The sequence below is a fragment of the Gopherus flavomarginatus genome, chromosome 2, assembly GCF_025201925.1.
Source record: "Gopherus flavomarginatus isolate rGopFla2 chromosome 2, rGopFla2.mat.asm, whole genome shotgun sequence".
NCBI lineage: Eukaryota > Metazoa > Chordata > Testudines > Testudinidae > Gopherus > Gopherus flavomarginatus.
The window spans coordinates 253,370,510-253,395,833 of record NC_066618.1 but is presented as its reverse complement, the minus strand read 5'-3'; the positions used below and the strand labels follow the sequence as shown (position 1 = coordinate 253,395,833).

The following is a 25,324-nucleotide window of genomic DNA, read 5'->3' as shown; positions in this document are numbered from 1 at the left end:
AGCAACAGATAATAAGAGCTACCCTGACTTCTCACAAGTCTTCCCACCAATGCCTTGCCTTCCTACATGTTCATATTTCTGCCATTTCCAGCCCTGCACTCTGCTGGTCAGTTGTAACCATCACACACTCACCACAACTAGAACTTTTGTACTCAAGTTCCAACTCCTTTCTTTTCCTCCCACCAAATTCTAGTGGGTCCAATATCTTCTGTGGGCATCCTCTTTCATATAATAGCAGCACATTACACCATGATTCTTCCCTCCAATTTTCAAGTGAGAGGAAACTGACACCTCACCAATCTTTGCTGGCCTTCCCCTGTGCACTGTTAGCTGCACAGGTACAAGAGCCAGGAAAGGTGTTATCAGCTCGTGCTGATTCCAAAACAGCATTCGGGTTAATACCACCAGTGTAACTACTCCTTTACTTTACTTCTATTTGCTGGCATCTGGTCCTTCCTGCCTTTTGTATCTCCATAAAATTGAAAGCACACCTTTTTTTTGGAGTCCATGATTAGCACTGGTAAAGAAAATACATTGTTCTTGCCAGCTCTTGGGTTTCTCTTTCCTTCCATTTTGCCACAATCACATCCAACTTCAATCTCCTTTTCAGATTTTTGTTAACTCCATCTGGGAGCGGGGTGGGAGGGGGAAGCAGGGAGAAATCCTACAAAGTTAAAACATATCATGAAGTTGATTTTCATCAATTCACTGTTGATAGTCTCTTTTACCATTTTCTTTTCCCATTATCCTGTTGGATTCATAGCCACCTCCTAACTTTTCTGGTTGGCAGGGTGTACTCTGCTGATCATGTCATTAAGATTCAGATTGAGACCATATGTTTCAGAAAGCAGAATTCATCACTGACCTTTAGCCCTTCCCTCTGATGTGAAATATACACTGTTTTCTTACAAAAAGAACACTATTTTCAGAAAGGCAAATTTTGCTGGTTTTCAGGGCATATTAACTGTAAAAGTTTCCACATATCTCTGCAACAAAAAACTTACCACACATTACACTTATTCGTTGATTTTGTTTATTGCATTTTAAGAAAATTTCCTCCAGGTGAATGCAGATTAAACAGAAGCCTGATCTGTCACTACAGATCTCAGAAAGGATGCCTGATATTAAGGTGCATTTTGACACCTGTAAGTTAATATACCAGAAGTGAGAAACTAGGATATCATGGGAAATTCAGATCTTTGTCTTTAAAAACATATGGGCTAGGATCTCAGATATTAGCTGACAGTTTTATTGAAATAAATGGTGTAAAGCTAAGGATCTGTCCCATATGTTCTTAAAATGTGGTTTTATCCTAAAGAGCAACTAAAATTGGTGTATACTTAACTGATCTGCTCCTGCTGCATACTGACAGTCACATCTGCCTACTTCACTGATTAAAATAAGTTGTTACTGCTTTTTACTCTTGTTAACACTGCACTAATTGGAGACTGAAGCAAATTCTGGTTCATGCAATATCAAAAGAAACATTACCAAAGTTATATTTAATGTTGGTGATGCAGGTGCCAGAAGGTACTCAAACTGACTTACAGATTCCAGGTTGAATTTTCAGGGCTGGAATTGGAATACATTTTGTGTGTGTGTGTTTTGTTTTTGTTTTTTCTACTTTAAATCAAGGAAATTTGATCTGGATTTCATGAAATATAAATATTGAGCTAGTCCAAATGCAATTTTTGCAAAGTCACATTTCAGTGTAGGACCACGCTTTAATGTCACCAAGGTTTGCTTCTTCCATTTGGACTATATTATAAAACTTGTGCTCTGCCTTCATACACTTTAATTACCTTAACAGACTTTTCTTTGGACTGCCTGAAAGTACCTTAGTTCAACTTCCCTCTGCTCCACTTTATTTTCCAAATTCAACAAAACTTCTAATGCCAGCTCCAGCTGCCTGTTTATTATAGGACTAATTTTCAAGGCTAGTTATTTGCTTTTAAGTCTCTCAAAGGCCTTACCCTTTCTTACGCCATTGTGGTTGTTCCTCATATCCAAAAAATCATGCACAGCTCCTGTATAAGATGATTTCTTGTGGATAACAGTAATTAGTTGGGTCACCCTGATTGCACTCATTTTGTGATACCATTTGGGTGACAGCCACTATGCACAAATAAAAGCAAGAGCAAAAGCTGAGACAGGATTGGGACAAGGCCAGGTGCAGGGCAGCGTCCATGCCAGAGCAAGGCTGGATGGAGGTCAGAGTCCAGGCTAGAGCAGCAGAGGAGCAGGGCTTGGAATGTGGCAAACACAGCAAGACAGAGAGCCCACAGCTACCCATACTGAACAGCCACTAGCCCTTTGCAGCTGCTGAGCTTAGGTGCAAGTCATCTGACTGCCTTAGCCAATCCAGTGGTTCTTCTGTGGCCCAGCTGCACTCATTGGACAGGGCCAGCACAGCTGCAGGCCCTCATTCCTGACACAGTCTTTATGTCCAGGAATGAATTGGACAGCCCAGATTTCTGTGATTCAGTGATCAAGTAGTTATGCCCAATGAAATATGTCTATATGTGGTCTAAAATAATAATCAAAGACCTAGCCTAAGGGCTATTCCTGCAAAACTTCAAAAGCTTTATTGGAATAGCCATGAAGGTAAGTGGTCCTGAATCTTACTTTTAGACTGAAATCTTATAATCTACAACTGTTGGTAGAGTGAGGAGAAACTTCTGCTTTACATTGTGCAAAATATTATGGTATCGAACTGTCTTCATGCCAAAACAGGACAGTTGGGTTTTGGTGCATTCTGTTCTGTACCATTTCTGTTGTGTTTGATTACTTTCCAGCCAATCAGGGCTTGTTTGAGGAAAAACAAGATGGTCTGGGAGTTTGCCTGAGGACTGAGAGAAACTGAGTAAGGACTGAAGAATTTGTCCTGATGGGAATTAAAGTGCTGCCTCCTTGGTGCAATCAGTGGGAGTTTGCCAGAGAAAGGACCTCAGGATTTGACTCATTGATAAAATGCACTAATTCTTTTTAGCATATGCACAACATTCCTCGGGTGGCACGTTCCTTGGTCCACTGGTTGGATCATTAGATTCCCTGGCCTGGGCTGGGTACTAATGGGAAGTGTGACATGAACATTGATCTGTGCCCCCCATACAGTAATTGATTTCATGTAAAGTATTATTGAGGAGTCAACTGAAAAGTACAGTGTTATTTCTAGGTCTTGTAGATTCCTTGGAGGAAGACCAAGTTTGTTGTAATGCAAATTTTCCTTTGCTCCCTGCAGAATTTCATTTCCACTCAAATAAATTTGATTTCAAATGTCTGTTATATATAATGATTATCTGGATGTTGTCCTTAAAGTTTTATGTCTTTGTATATTTTGTGGTTCTTGACTTAACTAAAAAGATATGTGCAGATTTAATTTTATAGGTTTATGTATCACCACCATGTTTCAATTTAAATGGAAAAGATTAGCAAGTCAAACAATAGGTCATTTCCCAGAACAAAGATAAGACTCTGCTGTATGCAAGTATGTTTGCAAATGTGTCTCATAATCTTGGATTTGAGTTTTGGAAACCTGCAGTCAACCTCCTACTTACATCTGTGAACAAACATATAAGCAACTGGAGGGCTGTTTAGACTAAACAGATGGAGAGTCCTAGTACGAACAGATTGCAGGAGAGGCAGAGTGTGGGATACAGTGTCACAACCCCCCCCTCCCCCACACACAACTACAAAACTCATGCTGCCTGAGGAAAGGCATCCTTTCTATCCAGCAATTAAGGCTCCACATCTTGCCTTTCCTGGGATGGAGACAAATTTTCTCCTCCACCTTTCTGTAAAGTATTTTATTCAGCTGGATTCATTTGCATCTGGCATCTGCACTGAGCAAATGACATCCTAATAGTTGCCAGCCTTCAGGGCATGCTGCAGGCCCATCTCTTTTGGGGAGATAAGGGCACATTTAGGGCTGGTGTCTGTCAGGGAAGGAGAAAGTCTCTGGACTTGATTTCATTGTGATTGTTCCTTTTCTTTGGCTGGGGAGTGAGAAGGAGCTGCTGGCTTTACATTTGATTTGATTGTATTTTTAATTCTTTGTAAAGGTGCCTTGAGCCCGGGATAGGTGCTATTATGGGCAGATGATACCACCATCTAAACTGAACACACTGCACAAAAAATGAGCAGGTAGTAGTACCAGTCAGCTTACAGCTCATCTTTGAATCTCTCCACAGCTCCATATCCACCATCATATCACATTTTAAGCTTCTCATTGTCTTCAAAATGCAGCATAATTCAGTCTTTCTCTACTTATCCTGTGTTTTCAAGTTTCATGTTGCTCCTCAGACACACACACCAGTGCTCCCAGCCTTTCCCTGCACACCTGCTTGCCAGCAGCTTCTCACAGAATCACGTCAACGCTTTCTTCCAGCGAGCCTCTGTAATACTTAGTATGACCACCTGAGCTCATCCACAAGGCCCCTACCCTGACTATGTTTAAGTTGCTCTTAAAAACAATTAATGTAGTGGACTTGTGTATAAATTATACATAATTTGCTCATTCTTGTTCTAGGTCATTTGTCCCTAAGGGCTGTCTACTTACTGGTCCTTAGATGATGAGTGTCTAAGCACACAAATTATTTCTTTAGTGTTTTGAGAGCACCTAGTATATCCTATTAATCCTAACTCTGAATGGCAGTTGAGTCTCTGATATAATAGTGCAAATGTATAGGGGTTACATTCACATAATGTACAAATTAAGCACATTTATGGATATTGAATGTAGAGATGTTCAAAGGCTGGTTGGATACAGTATCGCAGAATAGTCTGGGGTAAAGAGAGGGCCAATTCTTAAAATGGTGTAAAATGGCGTATCTCCATGGAAGTCAGCAGAGCTATGTTGACTTATGCCAGCTATGCATTCTGAAAATGAGGCATGCATGATTTCTTCCCCAACTTTTTTCAGAAGTCCAAGTCATTTATCGGACCTAGCTACCTTCCTACATGTATATCTGTCTAAAGTATCAATTTTTTTTTTCAGCATCTTCTGGTTTATTCCCCATTGAAGGTTTGGACAAGTCATGGCCAGGAGCTGGGCAGCTTCAGCGCTATCCCTGCAGGGGCTGGGACTAGGGCCAGCTCATCAGGTGAGGCCGAAGGCCTGAGCTCCCCCAGAAGCTGCCCATCCCCCATACCCCAGGACACTCCATCCAGTTCTGCCCTGGGCCCTCATGCTGGGCCGGTCTCCTCCTTCAGATAGTCCTTGTATATCCTGCGGATCCTGGCAATGTCCTTTTCAGGCAGCTGCTACCACTAATACCAGAGGTACCAGGGTGTCTGGCTCTGCAGGGAGGGAGTGGGGGGCATCTTGGTCACAGCCTGGTGCTGGTTGGTGTAGTCCTTGCCCTGCAGCATCACTAAGGGGATGTGGAAGCTCAAGAGCCCATGGTCACAAGCCTGGTCAATCGCCTGGGTCAAGCGTTTATGCTGCTTCATGCAGACACCTGTGCATGTGGGATGGTAGATGACACCCATGTGGGAGCAGATGAACTGCTCCAGGAGCTTCACGTTCCCGTAGTCCACGTGGAGTTTCTGGTCTCGGCAGATAGGGCAGGGGTTCCCCGCAATCTTCTTTCCTCTTATGCAGGACTTTCGGGTCTTCTGAGGGGGGATGGATCCCTTGTTGTTACGCCGATAGCCAAATCAGATGGGCTTGTCGCCGTATCTCTCGATGTACTCTACCATCTCTAGATACCTGGGTTTCTCCTTAAAGCGCGATTCGGTGGCAAAGGCAACTGGCTCTGCTGCCACAGCTGGGTCCATCTCTGTGCTGAACACCCGGAGCAGCAGGCGCTGGAGCTGCAGGAGTGAGGCAGCAGGAGCAGCCTGGGCCCAGAAGAGCCTTGGGAGCAGAGCCGGCCCTTCGCAGTAACATGGTGCCCCTGGAAGTCTAGTTGTTCATAGCATACACATCACAGTGACTGCTGAGCCCTTAAAGAACTCTTTCTGATCTGTCCTGCTCAGCTGTGCACCCTAGCAGTCACACAGTAACAACCCTGGATATAAAAGGATGACAAATCGGAAAACCAAGACTATGGCACTCCATTTAAAAAAAAAGTCTTGCATATTTTATATTTCTAAAATACTCAAAGGTTTGTTTCAGTGGCAGTTTTCTGAGCATGCTATAATATCCCTTTAGAAAACCCTCTTTCATTCCATAAGGAATAAAGATTCAATCTGGAGGCAAAAACATGTTATTATTTAAACATTGTTTCAGTCTTTCTAGTGAAAAGATGAATAATTGACGTGACAAAGGCCATTATGTTTTATACTTTTACTCTCCTTTTTTGAATATCGAAATCCTGGTGACATTTTCTCCAGTGATGTCAAGGACAAATGAAAATAAATGTATTCTATTAATCTATCAATTCATTCAGTTCCACTATTAATATTGCTATGTGAATCATGCCGCCGTCTTTAATAATAATAAAGCCCTGATATTACAGTAGTGTGAAGTGAATGCAAACACTACCAAAAAAAATAGTAGCACATTTACAGTCATTCACGCACAGGATACAAGGCAGGAGGGGAATAAAGCCCATAATGTGTGTTGATTTCTTTTTAGATGATTAGATATTAGGGTTTTTTTATCTGTAATATTACCAAGAGGGAAGAGATGGCACCATTATCTTCTTTTGGTTCACCAAATACCTATTTTTATAAAAAGTTTAACCATTTGAATGTCTATACTGTGCCATGTATCTCGAATAGTCAGTGTATATTCAGCTGAAGGCAGTAGATGTGCCGTTCTGTGCAATAAGTGCTATATTGATTTTTCAGTTCTGATGACAGTGTAATATTAGTTGGGAACAGCAGTAAGAGGAGATAGAAATTCAGACTCTAAGGAAAGATAAGTGGGAACTTAGATATTTTAATTTTTCATGTGAGAACCTCTTTATTTTGTTTGTGATGATTCTTTACAATCATCGACACAGCAAACTCCCTAAAATTAACTGCCCCCAAACCCAAATTCAAGAAAAAGATGAATGAAAAATTACACAGAATGGAAAAAAAGGACCCACAACTGTAATCTTCTAATGTCTCATTTCTTTATGTTCTCAACCTCCAGAATGCTAGCTCATAGGAGTTTGTTATGGATTTTTAAATAAAGTTGCTCTGCTACTTTCTAATTATTAATTGTGTGCATATGTCAATGTAATGAACATGAAATGTGCCAGCCAAACAGTCATGGAGAATTAAGTCATTTATTTGTCCTTTGATCCAGTAGAGCACTGGCAATGAAAATTTCTCCACAGTGATTTGCAATGTGCCTCAGCTCTCACCTGGCAGAACAATGTCTAGGAGTAGAGTAGTTTTGTATTGTTAACTCAGGGATGGGGATTGTCTCTATATATGCCTAGTACAATGCCAAGCCCATTGTCAAGACTTAAATTACATGAAGCAATAATCATAGCTACAATAATGAATGATAAAGGATAGTCGAGGTTCCACCTGTCACCTCTGCTGAGCTTACCAACAAGAAAAGTTGCCAGGTGCTTACAGCTGGAGAGTTCTAAACTGTATCATTTGCAGTGGAGTTCTTATAATAGAAGACACACTATAACTGTCCACTGCCCTCTTGCATAATACAGGCCATAGATTTTTCACCCAGTAACTTCTTCAGTCTAGGGAATTATTCTTCCCTGCTATATAAATGAACATTATCAAGCGCACTAAGTTGTGGCTTAAAAAGAGTATTTTTTTTAGAAAGAAACCCACTCTTGATTCAAAGACAAGAAGATTAAGGGCGTTTGCAACGTCCCTCGAACTCATTAATAATGATTAACTATCCTCACTATTTAAAAGTTGCATCTTATTTCAAGTTTCAGTTTTTCTTACTTCAACTTCCAAACATTGGAACTTGTTATGCCTTTATTCCCTAGATTAAAAGGCCTCTAATTAATTATCTCTAATGAGATGGCCTGGATATTCTACTGCGTCCCGGTGGCTTGTGGATACCAGAACTGGATACAGTATTCCAGGAATGGTCTCACCAATAAAAGCATAAGAATAGCCATAGTGGGTCAGACCAATGGTCCATCTAGTCCAGTATTGTGTCTTCTGATAGTGGACAGTGCCAGATGCTTCAAAGAGAATGAACAGAACAGTCCAATTATTGAGTGATCCATCCTTTGTCATCTAGTTCCATCTTCTGGCAGTCAGAGACCTGGAACACCCAGAGTACGGGACTGTATGCATCTTGACTAATAATCATTGATGGACCTATCCCTCCTGAACTTATCTAATTCTTTTTTGAATCTCGTTATACTTTTGGCCTTCACAACATCCCCTGGCAATGAGTTCCCAGGTTTACAGTGTGTTGTGTGAAGTAGTACTTCCTTATATTATTTTTAAACCTTCTGCCTATTAATATCATTGGATGAACCCTGGTTCTTGTGTTATGTAAATGTTACTCCTGTGAACAACACTTCCCTCTTCACTTTCTTCACACTATTCATAATTGTATAGACCTCTGTCATATCCCTGCTTAGATGTCTTTTCCAAGATGAACAGTCCCGGTCTTTTTAATCTTTTCTCATATGGAAAATTCTGCCCCTCTAATCATTTTTTTTGCCCTTCTCTGTACCTTTTCCAGTTCTAATATATATTTTTCCAGGTGACCAGAACTGCATGCAGTATTCAAGGTGTGAGCATACCATTGGTTTATAAAGTGGCGTGATGATATTTTCTGTCTTATTAGCTATCCTTTTCCTAATGTTTTTTGACCTGTTGCACACTGAACAGATGTCTTCAGAGAACTATCCATGATGAATCCAAGATCACTTTCTTGAGTGGTAACAGCTAATTTAGATCCCATCATTTTGTATGTATAGTTGGGATTATGTTTTCCAATTTGAATTACTTTGCACTTACTAATATTAAATGTCATCTGCCATTTTGCTGCCAATTCAGCTTCTTTTGTGAGATCCCTTTGTAACTCTTTGCAGTCTGCTTTGGACTTAATTATCTTGAGTAATTTTATATCATCTGCAAACTTTGCCACTTCACTGTTTACCCCTTTTCCAGATGATTTATGAATATAATGAACAGCACAAGTCCCAATACAGATCTTTGGAGGATCCTCTTTCCATTGTGAAAACTGATCATTACCCAATGCTCAGTACAGAGTTGATGTCAACTCCATACTCTTTGTTGGGGGAGAGAGGAGTTAGTGGTGGCATATATGAGAAAAGACACAATGAATATAAATATTTAGTTTTTGTGTGCAGTCTTCACTGAGTAACTTAACACTCGCCAGTTCCATCTTGTTGCCTGGTGTCTGGGCCTAAAATCAGGAAGGAAGTTTTTTTACTGGATTTCCTTGTCTCTTCATTCCTTAAAGATCTCAGACTCTAACCCTACTGTCAGATATTGTGGTTATTTCAGTTCTCTTTCTACACTTTTTGCAGGGAGGAAACCTAATAATTTAAGTCATGAAGTGCAACACATCCTTGTGATATGTCTCAAAATGGATCTAGTTAAACTCTGGGCAAAAGTCACTGGGTCCAGTAACACTTTGCCAGTTGCAATTCCCCATTCCTGTATTTCTTGTCCAGATCTGATTTTTCGAGCTGTTTCATTCGTTGTTCAAAGGTCAAATGATTTATCTGTAACTGGTTATATCTTGTTTTTTGCATAATTTTCTTTAAATCCTGAGTAAACTCTTCAGTGCCATGAAGTTTTTCGGTAGTTGTCACTCACTTATCCATTTTAGTAGAAGTGGTTTTAAGATTCTTATCCGCTGAGATCATTGTATTTTGTAAGCTCTGTGTTTCAGCACTTAACATATTTCAGAGAACTTACATTTTACTGTGGTATCTGAAACAGTTTCCAATAGAAGTTTGTCAAACCTGATGGTGGTAACTTTTGGCTTTCACAACTTGCCACTCATTTTCTTATCACATCACAACATTTCATCAGGAAATTTACCTCCCCTAGATGAATTCAACTGCTGACATATGGAACAAACATTAGGCCTGATTCCCCACTACACATTCCAATGTTATACCAGTACAAAGCCATCGAAAAAGTCTAATGTTGTCAGGGGAAATGGGGTAGATATGCCAACTGTAGGGATATCCACCACAGAAAGTACTAAAATGAGAGCTCCTTGCAGCCAGACACAATTATTTACTTTGAGAATCAGACCATTCAAAAGTAAGGAGTATGTCTTGGGAGAATCACAACAATAAAGAAACTTGTTGGGTGAGAGGAGGGCAAATTTTGCAGCCCAGCAATGATGTTAATGTGCTTATGTGATCACTTCTTGCTTAATACTCCTAGCAGGAATTACTTTATCTTCTTGAGCATTATACTTTAATTCCTGTTAGCACCTATCCTTCAATCCTAATTCATTTGAATCAATGTACTTTCCACCTCAGTAAGGATTCCGAGATCAGGCTCTCTCAATTCAACAATTTTCTAAATTATATTTCATTACATGGGGGAAGACCCTTAAAAAACCCTTATTTTTTTAGTGTGGAGATTTAATGGGTATTGTGTTTTGCCTTTAAGATTCTTTTAAACTAAAGTTGTGTTCTTGTTTTAACATGAATTAAAAGCTTGTCAATTAACTCAAGTCAATTAACAGAACTGTAAATGCTAGTCTAGACACTGCACAGATTTGTGTTTGCAGACACACATTTGTGGTTTACCCTAAGTTTAGTCTACAAAAAGAGATCCTATATACCCATAATCCTTTATCTCTCAGTCAGTCAGATACTAAGGCTCTTATGTGTTACACTGGTGGCATGGGCTCTATGTGAGAATGTTTCTTTTTCAACATACTGTAGTATCTTCTCTCGAGCTGATAATATACAGCATAATTTAACACTCTTGATTAATGTTTTGGCTCAACAAATCTTCATCTTTACTTTTGCTCTTAGTGTATCTATTGCTTGGGCTCCTTGTTATTCCTTTATAATTTAGAGAAATTGCTATTAAGGGAGGCCATAACTTTTGGTTCAGAAAACAGTAAATAAGGGGAATTTGTCTGTATCACTAAAATAGTGTTTTAGTCTTTTAGTTCATTTTAAATCAGCTTTTGGAGCATACTTTTATTTCCCAGATTACATACTTTTATTTCCCAGATTACCACTAACCATTAGAGTGGAGAAAAAAAAGAATTACGCCAGACAGCTAAAATGTGAAGGGAGGGATCATTCATGTTTGAAAAACATACTGGCAAATTTTAAACAAAGAAATGGGAATGTAACCACAATTCTTGCTGCAAGAAATAGCAAACACATAAAAATCACAACTGCTAGTATTTTAACATTCCCTCCTTACTTTTGTATAGAGCAAAAATCATACTTTACGAAAATCTTCTAAAGTTGCTGTCTGCCTCCTTCCAGGCATAAGGATCTCATTCTTCGCTTGAAATTGCTATATCAGATGTTTGATCAGGGGGAAAAAATGCTGAACACAACTTTTCCTGGGACTCTGCATTGCTAAGCTGTCACTTAATGATGGATCTATACTGAGGATTGGCAGTGCTCTGTCGAGACCTGGTTTATTAATATATTATAGTCATAAAGCAATTTGAATATGTTACAATGGACAAAGATTACCTTCTGGATTTTCACATTTAGGCAGAGAGTTGGATAAAACATATAAATACCACAGAGCATAAATGAGCCATAAGAGGCTGCTGTGAGCCTCTTTTGTTCACAGAGCTGGCCATTAGGCCCAAGAAGGAGAATATAATCTTTCCTTTTTTTGTTAAACAAGTTAAGTTTCTAGTCTTTTTCCTTGAAAAGATGGCCTTGAAAATGTGAATTGATGTAACTCAATTGTAAAGGGTGTAAAGAAACGAGCAGTTAGACTCCATTTCTCCAGCAGGATGCTGAGGAGCTGAATGATTCTTCCATCCACCCACTGTCTTCCAAGACAGAGCTTATACCTGTTTCAGATGATAAGAGGCCCTCTGCTGCTCTAACATCTGATAGGGCTGGGTAGCTGAGGACAAGTGAGTAGCAACTGATTTCCTGTAGAAGCTACTCTGGGTAGAGTGAAAAAATGGAGCAACTGTACCTGGCATGAGCTGTAATTGTCGGTGCAGAGGTCTGTAACCTATGCAGGCAAAAAAGATCAACACTTGTGTGTCAGCATCCCATGTATTTACTGCAAGTAGGTAAGCAAGAAGTATTGAGAAGACACCATTGTATAACGACTTTCTGAAATGGTGCCATCATGGTAACCAATGATTTACATGCAGTTATTCAATTTCCAATATAAATAAGGATTAAAAATTAAATGACAGTATTGCTGTGCATCTTGAGCGGGACAGTACTTTCTGAGTGAACTCAGTGAGCACCATAGCCCACATAAGTAAAAATTGTCTTTGATGGATAAGTGAGACCAGGGAGACGCCAGCAGATTTCCACTTGAGAGAGGCCTACTGTGAGTTGTCATTTGGATTCAACGTACTCTATTTTAAATGACATAGTTAAGTAGATGCTTTGGCTGAGTCTTTCAAAGTAGCGCAGGGGAGTTAGCCGCACATCTTCACTTAAAATTCATCCACTACACTACCTTAAAAATCTCAACCTTCACTAATACCAGCTGCTTTGGCAGTTAGCCAAGGTGGTAAAGCCTTTCAGAAATAGGAAGTGTTAAATAATGTTATCTGAATAGCTAAGATCAGCGTAAATATAGTGGCCATTATTTATTAGATTTATCATAATTGCCTGAACTGTCTGATTACAGGCTTTCATCCTCTATTTTGAGACGTTATAGTCCAAGGCAGACACTTCAGAAGTATGATCTGGGGTCATACTGAAAGGCTATACAAAAGTTAACTTGGATATACAGAATTTGTTGCAGATAGGCTGTGTGGTCTAGTAGATGGCTCGCTGGCCTTAGACCCACAAGAGCTAGGTTCTATTCCCAGCTTTGTTATTGGCCTGCTGGGTAACACTGGGCAGGTCACTTCCCTGCTGTGTGCTTCATTTTCCCCATTTGTAAAACAATTCAGAGAAAGTATTTTTGAGATCTACTGACAAGAAATGTACTGCAAGACAAGAAGTACATTCACTGATACATGACAGATTCCCCTTGGTTTCTTGGATTTACCTTTCTTAACTAGGTTGGTGAGATGCTAAGCCTCAATTTGCTCCAATATCTAATCAGTTATGGCTTCTGGAGAGTATCCCATCCATCCAGAAGATGTAGCCTTCTCTGTGATGGGATTTGAGAGGATTTGAGGCTTAAAGTGAATAAAACAATAGGGATTCCAAAGATTCAGATCAGTCTGGAGTGCTCTGAACTAAACATGGGGAAGTCAACAATATTAAAAAAAAAGTTATTTGAATTAATGCTAGTTGTTGGGTTCCTCATTGTCAAGTATAATTCCCAATTCTGGACCTTAGCGTCCAAAATATGGGTACTAGCATGAATTCCCCTAAGCTTAATTACCAGCTTAGATCTGATAGGCTGCCACCAATCAGGAATTTTTAGGGCCTGATACCCTCTGGTCCCCCCAAAACCTTCCCAGGGGACCCCAAGACCCAGATTCCTTGAGTCTCACAACAAAGGGAAATAAGCCATTCCCTCCCCCCTCCCTTCTTCCTCCCAGCTCCTTCCTGCCCTGGGAACACTAGGAGATTGCCTGATTCAACTTTTTGAATCACCACACAGAGAGGAGCGTTACCTTCCCCCTCACCCAGAGGCAATACAAGCTGCGTGAATATAACACAAAGAGAAAATTTATCCTTCCCTTCTCCCCACCAATTCCCTTGAACCTTAACTAGGAGAAAAAAATTAAACAGGTCTTAAAAGCAAAACTTTTAATAAGAAAGAAAGAAAAAGTAAAAGGTTTATCTCTGCACTTTAGATGGTAAAAAGTTACAGGGTCTTTCAACTATAAACAATAGAAAAAAACTTTCTCCAGCAGAAACACAATTTAAGCTACTTCCAGCAAGTACACATATGCAGATAGAAAAAAAAAAACAAATTAAAAGACTATGACCGCCTTTGTTTACTTAAAAATCTGAATAGATAAGAGACTGTAGCCGGGAGATTGGCAGAAACCTGGTTGCACCTCTAGTCCCGTCCAGGACCTAGAGAGAACAAAGCCAAACCCAAAACCCACAAACAAAGGCTTCCCTCCCATGAGATTTGAAAGTATCTTGTCTTCTGATTGGTCCTCTGGTCAGGTATTTGGGGTCCCTGTTTGTTAAGCCTTTACAGGTAAGAGAGACATTAACCCTTAACTATCTGTTTATGACACTCATACTGCAATAGCTCCACTGGAATTACTTTGTGGTGAAACAGTATAGCACTAAGACAAAGTTTGTTGAGAGTACTGCAATGACAGGAAACCAATTTTCAGTGTAGTGTACAACCAGTGATACATAATTCTCAGGATCATTTATTCTATTTTTTTAATATATATTCTACACAATAAGATAGGAAGTTTGATTTTATTTCTAAAGAGAAACATGTAAAATGTTACTAGAGTTTATATAAAATATAGCATCAGGGCCGGTGCAAGGAAGTTTCACGCCTTAGGCAAAATTTCCACCTTGCACCCCCCACTCAGCTAACCCCGCCCCCCCAAGCGAGCTAATCCCCCCCCGTCCCCACACGGCAACTACCCCACCCAAGGAGACTCCCCCTGTCCCCCTACGGCAGCTAATCCAGCCTGGGGAGACTCCCCCCCCATGGCAGCTAACCCTGCCTAGGGAGACTTCCCCTTTTACCCCCCCCCCCCGCCACAACAGCTAACCCTGCCTAGGGAGACCTCCCCCCGCAGAAGCTAACCCTACTTGGGTAGCCCGCCCCATCTCACCTCGGCTCCACCTCCTCCACTGATCATGCCAGCGCTGCTCTAATTCTGCTCCCCAACCAGGCTTGCGGCGCTGATTGGAGGAGACTTAGAGCTGGGCTGTGTGCTCAGAGGAGGAGGCAGAGTGGAGGTAAGCTGGGGTGGGGAGTTGTTCTCCTGTGCGCCTCCCGCTGTTACTGTGGGCAGCCCTCCCTGCGTGCCCCCTCCCACGCACCCCCCCATCCAGTTCACGTCCACTCCACCTCCTTGCCTGAGGGGACTTTTAGGCGCCCTCAACCATTAGGCGCCCTAGGCGGTTGCCTAGTTTGCCTAAATGGTTGCAACCGGCCCTATACAGCATCATGGCTATATAATGGCTTATGAGGAAAATATAATATTATGCATAACTGATAATAAAAAGAAGTCTGTCATCCTCTTACATAATTTATTTTAATAACAACTATGGAGAGCTACTTATGGGCTTTTAGATTTTTTTTAAAATCTTTTTACTGATAATATTCACATCTAAGGTATCTGATATGCTTCTAACTTTTACCGTGGAAACAACAGAATGAAAAAATATCTATATTTATGAATTCATCCTTTTGATCCATAATAGCAAATATGCAATTTGAAGCTATGTAAACAAGACAGTAAAAGCCTTGCAAGAAAGTGCTGATTACTGTATAAAGAGACAGCAGCAAATTGTCAGTATTGTTGTCACTGCTGCAGTAGTCTGCTTTCTTGTTCTCAGGGGTTCTCAAACTGGGGATTGGGACCCTTCAAGGGGTCGTGAGGTTATTTCATGGGGCATCACAAACTGTCAGCCTCCACCTCAAACCCTGCTTTGCCACCATTTATAATGGTGTTAAATAAATTAAAAAGTATTCTTAATTTATAAGAGGGGGTCACACTGAGATGCTTGCTATGTGAATGGGGTCACCAGTACAAAAGTTTGAGAACTACTGTTCTAAATCCCTTGGTGTGAATGCAGTTCTTCTGGCTACATGGTATTTCAGAGAGAAGCAGGATGAAGTCTCTGGGTTTCAAATCACAGCAGTGTCAAAGAAGAGTAAAAAAATTGTAATTGACTCACTTAATTCACATTTAAAATTTCACCTCAGCATGTTAATCTAAGGCACAATCCTGCTTTATGCAGAAGAGAGATGTGCAGTGCTGCATATGCAACATCAGATGGGCAGCCAGCAAGTGCATTCAAAATCCAGAGCACCATGTTCCACACAGTGTACTGGAGTCTGTGCCTTTACTGTCTTCTTCCTGAGTGTAAAGCACCACAAAGTGAGGATGCTGTAGGGAAGTGATTGAGTGTTTCTGAAATAATAATGCTGAGCTGTGGCCCACAATATGGTAATAAGGTGCATAAATGCCATTTCCCAGGAAAAATGGTATTCTTATGAGGAGCAGAAGTACAGGTGTTACCAGGATGCTTCACCACCAACTGCCCAAAGTGAGCAAGTTTGCTGTGATTAATAGCACAGTCCCATGTAAGAGACTTCTCAAGACTCTTCTAATATACCCAGCTCCCTTCCCATCCCTTCTTTGGTGTTCTTTTGGGTATTTTCACCAATATATTATAAAACTTTCACATTATTTTAGCAGCAATCAGAAATAAAGACAGAATGGCAAAAAACATGGACATCAATGGAGCTGTGCCAGTTTACACCAGCAGGGAAATTGGACCCTTATTTACAGTAATTTGTAAGTGTGAATTTGAAAATAAGGGGTCACATCCTTGGCTTCCTGAATCTCCTTTTGTGCTGCTTACACAGGCAGCTGAGGATTTTTCCATATCTGGCTTTATGTCACCTGCTTTTCAGCCCTCATCAAGTGCAGAGGGCATGTTGGGAGCAACATAAACATTTTTTGATGTAGTTTTTTAATGCAATTTCCTAAGTTTTTTTTTTAAGGACATGGAAAAAAATCCAGAAATTCCATTTTGTCAACCCATCTGCAGGGTTGGAACCTTTACATATAAAACACACATCTCTGCCAGTTAAGCTATTGCAGTAACCTATAACAAAATGTTATGATCCTCCATGTAGACACCAACCAATGAAGAGAAATGAGATACACATTTTGCCAGTGGTTTTCACAGGTATTTGCTGACAGCAGAGGAATGTTGAGTCTCAAGAAATCTGGGTTCAATTCCAAGTTCTGAAGGGGAAGGTGTTTTAGTGGCTATAGGATCTTACTTCCTCCTCTGTCCCAACCCTGGCTCCTGTCCCAGTCTTCCCCCCATCCTCATCTCTCATCTCCTTTCTCCACCTCCCATAGCTTCTCTCACACTCCTTTCAATTTTTCTTCCTGGGGAACACTGAAAACACAGGATAGAGTCTCCCTGCTCTTAACTCCAGGACTCCATGCCATAACAGCCCCTGGTAAAAAGGAGAAGCAACTACAGGGTAAGTCCTTCTCAGTCCTGGTCTCCTCAGGGTTTCAGCCCAAATGATTAAAGTTTGGCAAAGTTATAAGCAATGAAAGTGAGGTCTTATAATGGAAAATGTTAGACTAACTAAACTAAAAGGGGTCAAGTATCAGAGGGGTAGCCGTGTTAGTCTGGATCTGTAAAAAGCAACCGAGAGTCCTGTGGCACCTTTAAGACTAACAGATATATTGGAGCAGAAGCTTTCGTGGGTGAATACCCACTTTGTCAGACACATGCATCTGACGAAGTGGGTATTCACCCACGAAAGCTTATGCTCCAATACATCTGTTAGACTTAAAAGTGCCACAGGACTCTTGGTTGCTTTAAACTAAAAGGGTTGCTACCAGCTCTACCTATTATATATGTATCAATGTTTGATACTTATCTGGGAACTGTAATTCATTTAGAATTTTGTGGTAAGGAACAACATTTTGAATCTTCACAACCAGCAGGTCACTGGCCCCTGGCCACTCCACGTCTTTCAAAAGCAACAGCAAAAGAAACAATATAAAATCCAAACTGGAACAAACAAACAGAAAGTGAGTGGAAAATGTTTATTCTGAGTATCCCATTTATTTGTTTGTCAAGCTTTGCTTTTAAAAGCAAGGCTCTGCCCTCTGGATGAAATTCATCCATGTGCACAGGGCCAGCAGAAAGCTTATGAACCACTAAACTCCCATTTAAGATTTTTTTGTGTGCTTAAATGAAACATAAGAGATGCATTGGCCTGGGGTGACTTTCACCTTCTCTTAATAGGTTAAGATGATAAAAGATTTTGAAAATGAAAATCACACATAAGACAAGAAGAAAGAGTTAGTTTTGCTCTCTAATTATGCATAGAGTATGCTGCTATCCAAATATCAAATTTCTTATTCAGATCTTCTCTTGCATTAACTTAATCAGATAGATCTGCAGCATAGTTATTAGCTCAAATAGCCTCAAAATAGATATTAATTTAGGATTGAAGGATATAGAGTCAGACTCATAGACTTTAAGGCCAGAAGAGACCATTGTGATCATCTAGTCTGAAGTCCTGCACATTGCAGGCCACGGAATCTCACCCACCCACTCCTGTAACAGACCCCTAACCTTTGGCTGAGTTACTGAAATCCTCAAATCATGATTTAAAGACTTCAAATTACAGAGAATCCACTATTTACACTGGTTTAAACCTGCAAGTGACCTGTGCCCCATGCTGCAAAGAAAGGCAAAAAAACCCCTAGGCTCTCTGCCAATCTAACCTGGGGGAAAATTCCTTCCTGAACCCAAATATGGTGATCAGTTGAAACTTGATCACATTGGCAAGACCCACCAGGCAGAAACCAGGGAAATAATTATCTGTAGTAACCCACCTATTGTCTCGTCTCCAGCCATTGGGCCTATTTTGTACTGGCAGTCACAGACAATACTCACGCCATTATAGGCAGATTCATCATACCAACCCCTTCATAAACTTATCAAGCTCAGTCTTGAAACAAGTTAGGTTTTTTTGCTCTTGCTGCTCTTCTTGGAAGGCTGTTCCAGAATTTCTCTCCTCTGATGGTTAGAAACCTAATTTCCATTTGTCTAATTTCCATTTTTTTGTCCATATTGGTGCTTAACATAAATAACTTCTCTTCCTCCCTGGTATTTATCCCTCTGATGTATTTATAGAGCACAATCATATCTGCCTTTAGCCTTTCTTTGGTTAGGCTAAACAAACCAAGCTCTTGGAGTCTCTTCTCATAAGGTAAGCTTTCCATTCCTCTGATCATCCGAGTAGAGCTTCTATGCACCTCTTCCAGATGAGGTCTCACCAGTCCCTTGTATAATGGTAATAACTTTTCCCTGTAGTTACTGGAAATACCTTGCCTGATACATTCTAGGACTGCATTAGCCTTTTTCACAGCCACCTCACATTGGCGGCTCATAGTTATTCTTTGATAGATCAATACACCCTGGTCTTTCTCCTCCTCTCTTGCTTCCAACTGATAAGGGCCCAGTTTACAATAAAAAATCTTATCGTTAATCCCTAAATGCATAACCTTGCACTACTAAATTTCATCCTAATTCTTACTCCACTTTTCAAGGTCTTCCAGATCTTCTTGTACTATATTCCAGTCCTCCTCCATATTGGCAATACCTCCAAACTTTGTGTCATCCACAAAATTTATTAGCTGACATCCATCTTTTGAGCTAAGGTCATCAATGAAAAATGTTAAATGAGACTGGTTCCAAGACCAGTCTCTGAAGGACTCCACTAGAACTCCCTCCAGCATGACAGTGAATCTTTCAATATGACCCATTGTAGTCTCCTCTTTAACCAGTTCCTTATCCACCTTTCAATTCTCATATTAATTCCCACATTCTGTTTCATACATTCCATCAGTTCTACTTTCTTTAGAGTCTGCCTCATCATTAATATACAGTGCTACTCAACTACCTTCCTCTTTATTTCTGTCTTTCCTGAATAGCACTGTGATGGGGAATATCTACTCTGTACTGGCCCAACTGAGATAAACCACACACAGTGGGTGGAAGAGTCCCCACTCCCTCACCTCTGCTGGGCATGCTCCAACTGGAAACATGATATAAAAGGGAGTAGCTCAGCTCATTGTGGAAGAGGATGGATGTGTACCCCAGGCTTCTACGGAGGAACCACTGAGTCTTCAGACCACAGAGGTGGTGGACCCTGGCTGCACTGGAGAGGACCAGCCGACCGCAAAGAATGATGGGGATGCTGAGCCATGGCTGGCCAAGGAGATGTCTGTGATGTGCTTTTTGGTAGGAAGTGACCCAGGGAATGTGTAAGGAGCTGATACTTGAACTTCCATTAGAGGGTTTATCAGCCTCATAGGGGTCTGGGTCAGAATCTGGTGGAGTAGCATGGGCACTAGTTCCCTTACCCCTACCCTGCACTTGCTGCTAGGCATGGCTGCAAGGGGCAATTGACTGACTGATTGTTTGCTCCAGGGCCACCCAGAAGTGGGGAGCAAGAGGGGCAATTTGCCCCAGGCTCTGAGCCTCGCAGGAGCCCCAACGAGAATGGCTGAGGCTGGCCCCTACCACTCCCCCGGCCAGGGCCAGCTTTAGGAAGTGCGGGGCCCGATTCAAGCAGTTTCGATGGGGCCCCAGCAAGGATGACTAAAAAAAAAAAAAACAAGTAAAAAAACCACATGGGGCTTGTATTCACTGGGCGGCACCCCTAGTCTTCAGCGGTGGGTCCTTCTCTCGCTCCGGGTCTTTGGTGGCACCGAAGAACTCGCCACCGAAGTGCCGCCAAAGACCTGGTAGGGAACCAGTTATTAAGATTTTGGCAGCTCATCACTGGTTGTTTCCATATCTTTCCCGTAGAATTCACACTGTGAATCCTTCTAAGACCCCAGCCCTGTCCTTTTCACTTTCCTCCAATAGCTAGATTTCACAGCACAGATCTGATTTCATGGTCCCTGCCATGTTTTTCACAGCCATGAATTTGATAGGGCTCTATGTGTAACACACCAAACAGGAAGAGAAACATTAACCAAGGTAAAATGCTCATCCTGTATAAGATGTCCCATTGAAGGCTAAAGAGGTATTGTTAGCATCAAGGGACAGAGGCCCTGTTGACTGCATTCCTAACTTCCTCCAGGATGAAGAGACCTATGCATGAACTCATCCCATCAGTTTGGACCCTGGAGTGAAGGGGATAAAAATGCCTGACAAGGAGAAACTGGATCTTTTAGGCTGTCTGGACTCAGGGGGCAAAGATTGCTAAACAGCAGCAAGAGATCCCCATACTTCTTGCCATAGGTTAGCCCTAAAAGACATTCAGCGCTGACAGATTGCTACAACTCTGTCACCTTTTGGAACCATAGGGTGTAACTGTTTTATGTATATATCCTTGCTTGCTTTAACCTGTAAATAGCGCTATCATTTTGTTTTCCTAGTTAATAAATCCTTAGTTAATTTACTAAAGGATTGGCTACAAGTGTTATCTTTGGTGTGCGATCTGAGGTACAAATTGGTCTGGGGTAAGTGACTAGTCTCTTGGGACTGGAAGCAACCTGAATCTTTTGTGATCTTTGGTGTATTGCAACCAAAGATCACTAGGTACAGCTTGCCTGGGAGGTAATATGTTAACTCCAAAAGGATTATATATACTTAAAGTCTAAGAACTATTTCTAGGAACTCTGCAAGGGGAAACTGAGGTAGGTATGCATGTCATTGTCACAGTTTGTTTCTGGAGGATGCTACAGGTGGGGCATCTTATGACACTCTCCCATTTTGAATTTTTAGTAGGTGTTTTCTTTTCCTTAAGCATGATATTTCACTCTTATCTCAATGAAATCTTCACCTATTTATATAAGGCCATCTCTAACAGATCTCCAGATCATGCTGTCATCTCAGTTTAACTTCTACAGTCTCTGGAAGTCCTACTTTGGTATCATCTGCAAATGTTTATTTTTCAGATCCTCTGCGGAAAAAAAAATCCCCTTCTGTATGACTTGAGGCACAAGTACATAATTTAATAAAATACATAAAATGTAAGTAACTCTACATCTTCTCAGTGGCAGAAGAAAAGATCATCCCCCTCAGAGAATGAAGTTCCCCTCTCACTTCATCAGTCCTGCTTGTCATCCCTCTCTCATATGCCATCGTAGCCTGGAAGCCAGAAGACAGGACCTGATTCTGATCCCACAATTTCACACCAGTGTAACTTCATTGAAATTACTCCTTATTTACACCATTGTGTTTGAGAGAAGACTCAAACCCATAGATTAAATATATATTATTTTGTCCTCTAAATCATTAACAAAGATGGCAGGAATATCAGTCCTAACCCAGAACCCTGTGTTTAATCAGCTTCTAACCTTTCCCCATTTGAAATTACTCTTTTTGTTACTGATTTATGAGACACTTTTGTATCCATGCTCAGCATCCCTCTAATTTTAGATCTTAGTGTAGAACTCAAATACAAGGTCTTTACCAAAGTGTAGGTAAACTTTATTTACTGCATCACCTTTGTCCATCAAGCTTGTAATTTTATTAAAGGAAACGATTAGCACTGATTAGGATAGTCTGATTTTTATGAACATGTATTGCTTATGATACATAATGTCCACATCTAAGTGCTTACATATTGATTTCTTTATTATTTATTCTAATAACTAATATAGTAGTAATAACTTACAAACCTTTTAATACTGTGAAAAACTATCATTTAGACATTGATCTCACCCCAGGGATTTTCATTACCAGTTTTTTTCAGAGGAACAGCATTCATTCATTTAATTTTATTACATTTTAACCAATTTTCCTTCTGGGCTTTTAGTTGGGTTTTTTATTATGCTGAATTTTGTCCTGCTGAAATGTGACAATACTGAACAAATTTGTTTATTCACTAAACAGGGACAGTTTGAGTGCAAACAATGCCCGGGGTGGGCAAACTTTGGCCCAAGGGCCACATCGGGGAATAGAAATTGTATGGCAAGCCATGAATGCTCACAAAATTGGGGTGGGAGTGCAGGTTCCGGTTCAAGGTACAGGTTCTGGGGTGGAGCTGGGATGAGAAGTTTGGGGTGCAGGAGGGTGCTCCAGGCTGGAATCAAGGGATTTGGAGAGCTGCAGGGGGATCAGGGCTGCGGCAGGGAGTTGGGGTGTGGGGAGAGGCTCAGGGGTGCAGGCTGCCAGCGGCGCTTACCTCAAGTGACTCCCAGAACCAGTGGCATGTCCTTTCTCTAGCTCCTATGCAGAGGCACAGTCAGGCAGCTCTGCACACTGCCCCATTTGCAGGCACCTCCCCTGCAGCTCCCATTGGAGTGCTGGAGGGGCTATTGGAGCAAGTAGAAGCCTGATTGGGGCCATGCCAAGGCTTCTGGGAGCCTCATGGTGTGGCCCTGACCCTGTGCCCCAGCTGGAGCGCTGGAGCAGGGCAAGCCCCAGACCCTGCTCCCCAGTGGGAGCTCACGGGTCGGCTTACAACAGCTTGCGGGCCGTAATTTGCCCACCTTTGTTCTACACACTGCCCTCATCAGTATGCCCCAGGCAGTTCTAGAGGATCCACCTCTGGGCATGAGAATGCCATCCAGTCCTTGGCCTGTCTCCTGAGACTGTCAATGAGGTAGCCAGTCATTGTCCTTTTGGAGGTTGTTTCTGTGACACAGACAGCTATCCAATAAGAGCTGCATGGAGACTGCCAACTCATTTTACATCTTGTTGAATGTCTGGTGTCCATCAGTTACATTAATGAAATGGGATTTATAAATCACTCAGATTTAAATACAAAATGCAATTATCTCTATATGACACACTGTCAGTTGTGCTCTATCAAATTCAGTAGTACTATTTATTAGGTTATTAAGTACCAGCTCTGGGGTTTGAGATGTACAAGAGCAAACACAACCCGAGATGCGCGTTTATAGTCTGAGGCTCCCTTCCTATGAGCTGCTGAATCTCTCTCAAGAAGTGTACGGCACCCTCACCTCCGATTGACTTAAAAGATTGTTGAGGATATATGACAATCTCAGGCCGTAGGGCACAGATGCAGATAAGCAGGACATACTGGAAGATTGAAAGGAAGGTGTTGACTTTATACCCACCCCATTTCTTGAATTATTTTTCCTAGTACATAAATGAAGTCATCTCTACATTCATGTGCACCATAAACAATTTATAATTCAATCTAATAGTTAAATTCCAAGTGAGAGAATTGTATACAATTTGGCATGATTGGACATGACCATCAGCCAGCAATGCCATGAACACCCTTGCCCACAATCTTTGGCACCCAACACCACTTTACAGTTATGAAGAGAAGTGAAATACAGGTATTTCATGGAGAAATCATGGGAAGCTTTTGGCTCCTGAGTACAAAAAGCCTAATCCAACTCCCACTGAAATCAGTGGGAACCTTTCCATTGATTTAATTAGAAGCTGGCATGAATTTTGCAAAGACAAGCCCCGAGTACTGAGATTTGGGGAAAAAAATTATCCCACCTTTTTCTCATTTCTAGTCTTTACAGGGACAATACCTGGACTTTTTTAAAGTCTATGAAGAAACCATTTCTCCAACCACACACAAAAAATATAAAATTATCATGAAAAATGTCAAGTATATAGATAATTTTCTGATATTTGGCCATCTTACTTCTCTCTGAAACTCACTTGACACAAAATGAAATGTGTCAAAAACATCAAACATTTTATTAAACAGGGTATCAACACTATTTCTTTGCTCTGTATTCATCCAGGCAATGATAGGTCATTTGCTTATTGCACTAACCTGTGTAAAAAGTATAAAAATATGGGTCTGTGTTGCCTGAGGCATTGCAAGTGAATTGTATGAGTTATTGAAAACCATAAATTTTATTTGCTAGTATCACTAAGGTCAGCTAGTTTGTGATAAGGTGGAGAATATTGAATCTGAATCTTATAATAATATATCTGACCTCACTGTTCATTGTCATTTATAGCCTCCATATGGTTACTTTTATGTAATTTGCCCAGTATTTGACTTTTATATGGTTGAATAGTATAATTTTATTATATTTATTAATGTGTGTTTGTGTATGTCAGTAACGACAGAGTTATGTCAAGTATTTAGTGTGCCTGGTATTCTGCAGTGCTTCTGTGCTATTTTCTGTAGTAGGAGTTAGAGATTGTGACACTTAATTGGGCCCTTAAAGTATGCTGTAATGTGCTTGGATATAGTGTAGTTTTCTCAGATTTGTGTTTGCGGTTGACCCATCCATATTCAATAATTAGACTAATTAGCAGGTGCAGTATGTTTGTATAATTTCTGGCGGTGCCTAGAACGGGTCCAAGTCCCACTCCTCTGCATCTGCATATTGGTGCACATAACAAAATTAATGGGATAGGGCTGAAAGATTTGGAGTGTGGGAGGGGGCTTAGGGCTAGGGCAGAGGGTTGGTGTGCGGGAAGGTGAGGGATCTGGCTGGGGATGAGGGGTTTGGGGTGTGGGAGGGGCTCAGGGCTAGTGCAGAGGATTCAGGTGCAGGGGTGAGGGCTGTGGGTGGGGCTGGGGATGAGGGGTTTACAGTGCAGAAAGGGGCTCAGGGCTGGGGCAGAGGTTTGGGGTGTGGAAGGGGCTCAGGGCTGGGGCAGAGGGTTAGGAT

General features: G+C 41.1%; 1 pseudogene; it reads right to left on the bottom strand.

The window, feature by feature from the left end:
• Positions 1-4,983: 4,983 nt before the first annotated feature.
• The window catches only part of LOC127044723 (uncharacterized), a 74,313-nt pseudogene continuing 53,972 nt past the window's right edge, over positions 4,984-25,324 (bottom strand).